This window comes from Nannospalax galili, unplaced genomic scaffold (assembly GCF_000622305.1).
Source record: "Nannospalax galili isolate Female #2095 unplaced genomic scaffold, S.galili_v1.0 scaffold227, whole genome shotgun sequence".
In the NCBI taxonomy this organism is placed as follows: domain Eukaryota; kingdom Metazoa; phylum Chordata; class Mammalia; order Rodentia; family Spalacidae; genus Nannospalax; species Nannospalax galili.
In genome coordinates this window covers 1932224-1940493 of record NW_008360303.1, presented here as the reverse complement: position 1 = coordinate 1940493, position 8270 = coordinate 1932224, and positions in this window count along the sequence as shown.

The following is an 8270-nucleotide window of genomic DNA, read 5'->3' as shown; positions in this document are numbered from 1 at the left end:
TCATGAGTGTCACTATATCTGTCATTTGTTCTATATTTTAATTTTGTAATCCTGCATATACTTCTTTACCTGTACAGTCAGTTATAATGCTGAAAAGATTACGTGTGGCAACATAATTTAACTATTGAGAACTTAACTAAAACTGATGGAAGAATTTATTGCGATTTTCCAAAATACAGGGTTTAGTTAAAACTTCAGCAATAAATACATTTATATAATTTAATGATTGAATAATTTTTCTTCAAGAATTTAAAAATGGCTTTCTTTTTTTGTAGCAAGGTTTTAAAATATGGCATGGTGCAATATTTACTGTGTCATCTCTAAAAACAAAACAATTTTGTGCCAGGCATGGTGGCGCACGCCTTTAATCCCAGCACTTGGGAGCAGAGGCAGGCAGATCTCTGTGAGTTCAAGGCCAGCCTGGTCTACATAGTGAGTTCCAGGACAGCTGGGGCCATAGGGAGACCCTGTCTAAAATGACCAAAAAAAAAAAAAAAAAAAAAAGCAAAAAACAAAACAAAAAAACAAAACAATTTTGTATAAAAACATCGTGGTTTATAGAAATCAGATTAAATGACAGTTTCCTAATGGAAATCCACATAATAGACCCAGAATAACTTAACATACAAGGAAACATCCAATAAATTGAATTTGTTACTCTCTTATTGTGAGAACTAAATACCCAGCTGAAAGCAACTTAAGGGTTTTTATATAACAGATGAAAGGAATGCAATCTCTCATGGATAGCAAAAATGCAATGTAGCTAGTCACATTGCATCCACAGTAAAAAAAGCAGAGAAATGAGTGCTGGTACTCAGCTTGTTTCTCCTTTTATATTCAGTCTGGGACATCAGCCCATGGAATGTTGCCCTTTACAGTTAACGTGGATCTTTCTAGCTCAGTTTCTAATCTAGAAACTCTTTCACGTACATGACCAGAGACTGGTCTCCAAGATTCTAGATGTTTGTAAGTTGACAATATTACTCATCACATATACTAAGTATATTCTGAAAAGTATTAAGTGCTTAATGAAAGAAATTTCCAGCAACCAAAGATAAAAATTCTTATTCAACATTCATTACAGATAGCAACTGTATTTCATCCAAATGTACTACACATCATTAAATCCTAGTTTTTATAGTAATACAAAAAGTATTTAATTGTGTGCATTAAGATAGTAACACACAATTTGGAAAACACTAATCTGAAGGAAATAAATCAAACATTTAGAACTCTCATACATATGTGTTTTACACACTAAGAGATATTTGAAAATATTTGTAAGTTTGGAATTATGTATTAATTCCATGAAATAAGAAACTTATTTGTCTTCATTTTCAACCATAAAGATCCAATGTCAAACTACGGCCATGGTGTTAGTTGCATACACATCTATTCATATAATTCACATATTTTTTTCTGTGTAGTTTATAAATGTTATTTGATTTTTAATATTATGATATTCAATTTTTGTATGAGTATAAATGCTTGTATTAAATGTATATCAAGATAAAATCTACAATTCTTTTTGCTATGTTTTTAAGCATTTCCCGCATGGATTTTATTTGTATTAAGGCCACGACTAAAACTTATTTTCCCATTTTGTTCTACTTTATTTTTAAAATTTGGAAGTGTGTTTTAAAACTCTCCTCATTATGTAGCTTCATAAAAATGCATTTCGTGGTAAATCTTTATGATATAAACTGTGAAGTGTATGTTTAAACTTTCTGTGAATCCATGTCTGGCATGTGGCAAATAAATTGTAGAACTAACTTTGTAAAAATGTTCTTCATGACTATCTTCATGTTGCATAATACTAGCAAATAAAATAGAGATCTAAAAATATGAATGTGTGTCCATAATTACTGAGAGCACCCTTTAAAATAAGAGTATTAAAGCTAGAAATTGGAAAGGAGTTTTGTGAAATACTTTTTTTTTTCTGGATATGACATGGTCATTTTTTAACAAATGGATCCACAATAGTTGTGATTACATTCACAAACCTGCACAAGATCAGGCCATTCAAAATTCCAGCATAAATGTGGGTGAGACGCCTAAGACCTTACCACTTGCTATGGAGGACTTAGAGCATGATGACTGTTGGGGAAAGAAAGAAGGATCACTTTTCCTTGGTAGGCTGTCCATGCCCCATTGGATAGATACATAACATAGGGCACATGGGCAACACTAATTGGACATGGGGTTTAATGTGGGAGGTAGAACTGTTAGAAGAATCCTTAAAAAAGTTAAAAGCAAGAGTGTTTTAGAAGCTAAGTTATAAGGTGGACTGGGACTGACCATGAGCATGATATATTATATATATTTATGAAAATATAAAATTAGTAAAAATATTATTCTAAAAAGAATAACTTAATTCAAGTCTGATAATAATAAATTAGAAGAAATAGTACTGATCAATATAGATTAAATAGAGATTAAAAGAACAAAAATAGTAATGACCTAAAAATCCAAAGGTAAAGATTTCATCAGTACTATTTTATGCTCATGTTTATAAGATTGACGGAAATTCTTAGCACTTCCTTCAATCACTAATGACATGTCCAATAATGATAAGCCTTTAGATTATAAACTTTATCAATTGCTCAGGAACCAAGATCAAATATTGACAAATGGTATCTCATTAAACTAAAAAGCTTCTATATAAAAAAGGAAACAATCAATTATGTGAAGAGGAAGTCTAGCGAGTGTGAGAGCATTTTGTCATCCAAATATCTGATCGAGATTTATTTTCCAGAATATACAAAGAACTCAAAAAACAGAAGTGCAGAAAACAAATGACCAGTTTTAAAAAAGCCCCTTGCATGGTAACACCTACCTTTCATCCCACCACTCTTGAGACAGAGGCAGGCAGATCTCTGTGAAACTGGTGCCTGCCTGGGATGGTTTACACAGCAAGTTCAAGATAATCTGTGGCTACATAGTGAGGCATTTTCTCAAAAGTAAATAATAAATAAATAAATTAATTAATTAATAAATAAATAAATAAAATTTAATATATAAAAATGTTCTAAAGACCTGAACACAGAGTTCTCAGAAAGAAAAAAAGAGAAAAATGACTAAGAAATAAAAGACCTTTACAAGTATTCAATATCTTTAATAATTAGGGAAATGTAAATTAAAACTGCTTTCAGATTTCCTCTCACTCCAGTCAGAAAGGCTAAGCTAAAGTAAGCACCGGAAAACAAATGCTGGCAAGGATGTGGAAAAAGGGGCACACGTGCTGGGGAGTTTGCAATCTGGTGCAATCACTACGAAATCAATGTGACAAATTCTAAAAAAAAGAAAAAAAGAAAAGAAAATGAGTCTGTTATACTTTTTCTGAATATTTAAATATATATTACTAAATTGGGATAAACATGATTATCTTGTATTATATATAAATTTTGGCCTTTTGAAAATAGCCATCCCAAAGAGCATCTAAGAATTCCTATATACAGATAGTATTCTGTACAAATCTTTGTGAATACCCATATTACCAAGGAAATAAAGTTCCTGGATGCCAGTAATATAAACAATAGATAATTGCAGATGCACTTGACATATTTAGGTATTTTTTCTTAGTCCATTTATAAATGTAGATCAGGCAAATGCTGGAACCGGGCCAATGTTTTCATAACACTTTTAAATCCACACCCTGTGTCTATTCTTTTAAGTTCTTTAGTCATTTATCACCCAGGCTATGGTTATTAAACCATGACAAATTAATTGAATTATTTTTATAGAAACTTTTTACTATATTTAGCTATGTTTTTAAAGCTTAACAAATCTATTTTTAATGAGAAGTCAGAAAAAATATATCTTGTATTAAGCCACTTTTTCCCAATCATTAATGCTGTCCATTTTGCTTTTAGCTCCAAATAAAACTATTTTAAAAATAACTAGAAGAAATAATCTTTCAAAACAATCAACTTTCAATCAACACTTAATAATAATAATTTCTGCTTTGTTAAGATCTATACTTCACAGACTCATTTGATCCCACTGACCTGCCCAAGCTGTTTATGCTTTGTTACTAAGGCTCTTTCCCTTTAGAGTACTATGAGTGACCCAAATATAATAGAGTGATTAGGAATGAATTTTAAGACTGTGATTTTTATTCACAGTGCGAAGAAAATTTGCATTGGCCACCAGTCCTTGAGAAACCCAGGTAATCAGAAAAAAAAGATGTAGTGAATGAATCCACATCAGATTGATATAAGTGCCACATAATCCCACAGACCTAATCAGCACAATGAAGAGAATCTGGGAGCTTTGCAGGCTCAGAGAAAAGACCTGGTCTTTGACACTGACATGGCAAACTATGATGATATAAAGAGATGCTGTGGGGCTGGAGAGTTGGCTCAGTGGTTAAGAGCACTGCTCTTGCTGAGGACCCAGGTCGATTCCCAGCACCTACATGGTGGCTACCAACCGTCCTTAACTCCAGTTCCGGGGGAATCCAAAGCCCTCTTCTGTCCTCCGCGGCATTGCACGACACGGGTGCACTCACATACATGCAGGCAATACACTCATACACATAAAATAAAAATAATAAATAAAGTATATTAAAAAAGAGACGCTGCAGTTCTGCAGACATTTTCTAAGTTCTGGACTTTCATGACAGTAGTCATATATATTTTTCTCAGAGCACTCAAGTAGGACTTGATTTAAGCACCATCTCTCTGTGTTTTCTGGAAAGAAAGGTGTTCATTATTGAGTCTCTGATAAATCAGTTAAAAAATTGTCCTCTGCAGTATGTTCTGGAATGGCTGAATATTTGATTCCTGTAAAGGATACTCAATATATTGAAAAGTTCATTTTAGTGAAAAAATACATCTTTTGTGAGAACATCCATAAATATAATTTTAAAATACTTTGAAGACTATGTCTTAGTTGATCAAGACATATTCATATTTAAAATCTAGAATGATAGCTAAGATTTTAGGACTTATTCCTGAGATGATGAACAATTATCTTGGAAGTAGCTTCCAAGAATTTCACAGTCCACTTAGCACTGGTGGTATTTGAGGAAAATATTCAGCACATCTCAGCATATCAAAAAATGATAACTGTGACCCCAGGCTAGAGTTGGAGAGTGTACTCCAATACTGTTCTTCACAAGTGGTTATAAACCTTAGCATGTAACATAATATAATATAATAATATATATTAATATATGTTAATTGCTAAGTCATCTCTCCAGCCCCCAAAATCTCATTAACATTCTACAAAATAAATATAAGTGACCTTGGGCTTGATAATAAAAAAAAAAACAATAGTTACTTGGCAGGGGAGATAAAAAGATCAAGAAGGTCCAAATCAAAAACAGAATTGACTCAAAATGTGCTGATGAATTTAAAGTTACAAACTCTGTTCTGTAAAGACATTGTCAAATTGAGGAAATAGGCTACAGGCCTAGAAAACTTCTAGAAAGTTCACTCAGAACACCCACTTATGCCTCATCTAATCAGACTTCTATGCTCAGTCTGGCTCCTTGATCACTGACACATGGTTTATTAAGAATATTCAAACAATCACAGTATGATGTACAGAATTACCTCATTTCTTTCCCCAGTAACACTTATATCTGAACTGAAGGGAAGAGTGTGTGCTATGGCAGTACATTACTGCCCTATGTACCACACATGTGAAAGTAGAGCAGGCAGATCACAATTTGAGAACAATCTTGATTATATAATAGGTCCCTGTCTCAAACACAAACAAACAAAACAAAATGCTTAGATAGTAAACAAAACATGTAGAAAGACAGTCTAATAATTCATGACAGTTAATAAAACAAATCCACAATATATAAAACAGATGAAATTCACAATATATCATGACAAATATGGGTTTATCCATTGTGATCATTAATCTGGATTTAGAATTACCTGAGAGGCACACTTCTGGACAGGTCTGTGAAACTGTGATGTCATTTCCATAGAGGACTGACTGAGGAGAGAAAATCCACCCTACACGTGTGTGGCACCATCCCATCGGCTGAGGTCCAAGACTGACAGGAAAAAAAAGAAAAAGTCAAATGAGTGTCAGAATTTCTCTCTTTTTGTCCTGGTTCAATGAGCTATACACACATATATTCCATATGTCCTCAGTCCCAGAGAGCTGCAAGCCTCTAAAAGTTTCTCTCTGAAATGGACTATATAACCCCCAAACTATCAGTCAAAATAAATCCTTCCTCACTTAAATTGTTTCATGTTAAAGTTGTTTATCACACCAGTGAGAAAAGTAATACAGCTATGAAATTAAATGTCAGTTTAATAGTCTATGTCAGTTAACCTAAATATTTTTTCAGTTCATTCTGCTATAACAGAATCCCAGAGCCCGAGTATCTTAAAAAATATTTCTTCCTCATTGTTCTAGAAGGTAGGAAGTTAAAGATCAAGATGCTGGCATATTGGGTCTCCTGGTCACTGTGTTAGCTCTCTGTTTTGCAGACAGTTTCCTCAATGTACATTTACAGAGTAAAGCAGAGAACTGGAGAGTAAACTCATTGTCTCTTCTCATTAATCCCACTCATCACTGTACTATGTTCATGATATCATTACATCTGAAATGCAAACTACATCTCCCAGCAGCCATTATACTGCAGTTTGTGTCTTAATGCAGGAATTTTCAAGGGTGCTTATCCCATAAGCATTACCAGAGTACTGAGTCACATCAAACATGGTCATCTTAATAGATGTAGAAGCTTTTTAGACATTTTATTAATTTTTTATAGATAATTTCACACATGTACACAATGCACACTGACCACTCTCAACCCCCATTTCCATCTTCCTACCACTCCTGTCCACCCCTCTTCATCTTCTCAAATTTGTAATTTTCAGGTCTATTCATCTGTGTACCCCCTGAGTTTAACCAGGGACATCTTAGAGAACATTAATTAGGTTGAAGATATTCTCTGAAATCTCTTGGGGTCAATAGTGGACACAAAATTAAATATAATAATAACCCTTTCTACAAATAGCCAATAGTTCAGTAGTAAACATAGGACCCAATGAACCGCTCCCTTACCATGGCTGTTGAAATGAGATGATAACTGAGGACACCCAAAGACATCAAATAGAACTGAATTGTGTTAGGTATTACCATTTCAACAGGCAACAGAAGTGGAATGTTGGGACTATCCAGGTCTGGTGGAAACAAGATAATACCACTGTAACTCCTAAATACTGACATAGAGCTGCAGGCTTTGAAATTTTACACAGGTGAAATTGAACATGGTTTCAGTATTGTTCTTACTTATTGTTCTTTGACATATTTCTGCTCCTTCCTTTTGGAATGGAATTGCTAATCTGGGGCACTGCATGTTAGAAATCTGTAACATTATTTATTTTGCAGGGGCTCACGATTAAGAGAGTACTCTGAGTCTCATAGCAGACTTTAAACATGGACTCTTGAGTGGTTTTTGTATTATTAAGACTTTGGAGACTCTTAAAGATAGAAGAGATGAATGGGATGAACTTGTGGTTGATAATTTTGATTATTAGTTTCATTGGAATGAGAAATATCTAAGCAAGGGGGGGTGTAGAGAGAGCTCAGCAGTAAAGAGTTCAATAGTGGACACAAAATTAAAGATAATAATAACCCTTTCTACAAATAGCCAATGGTTCAGTGATAAAGCATAGCACCCAATGAACCCCTCCCTTACCATGATTACTGGCTACTCTTGCAGTGGACCCAGGTTTAGTTCTTAGCACCCACATGACAGATAACAATTGTCCTTAACTCCAATTCCAGGGCTTCCAACATCCTCTTCTGACCTCTGCGGGCATTGAATGACAAAAGTGCACTTACACGCATGCTGGCAATACACCCATATGTAAAATAATAAAAATAATAAACGAAATATTTTAAAACAAGAAGGGAATACCGAAGGCATTAGTGAGGCACGCTTGTAGGTGTATCTACGAGGATAACACATTGAAGATTAATAAAGGTGTATAAATGGTACCACTGTAGGCTGGAACCCTAAACTAAATAACGAAGGATAAAGGAGAAAAGCAGCTGAGGGGAAATATTCCGTGTCCTCTGCTTGTAAGTCTCCAGGGAAATGAGCAAGTTGCCTCACACTTCTGCTATCAAGGACTCAAGGGAACCTGCTATCATGTTAGAAATTTGGTCATAAGGATGAAAATATTAATTAATGTGATATAAGAGAAGAAATATCATGATAAAGGAAAACATTTCGAACCTAATAAAATATACAGTTTAAATATGTGTGATCAAGCAGAATTATTTAGAGAGAA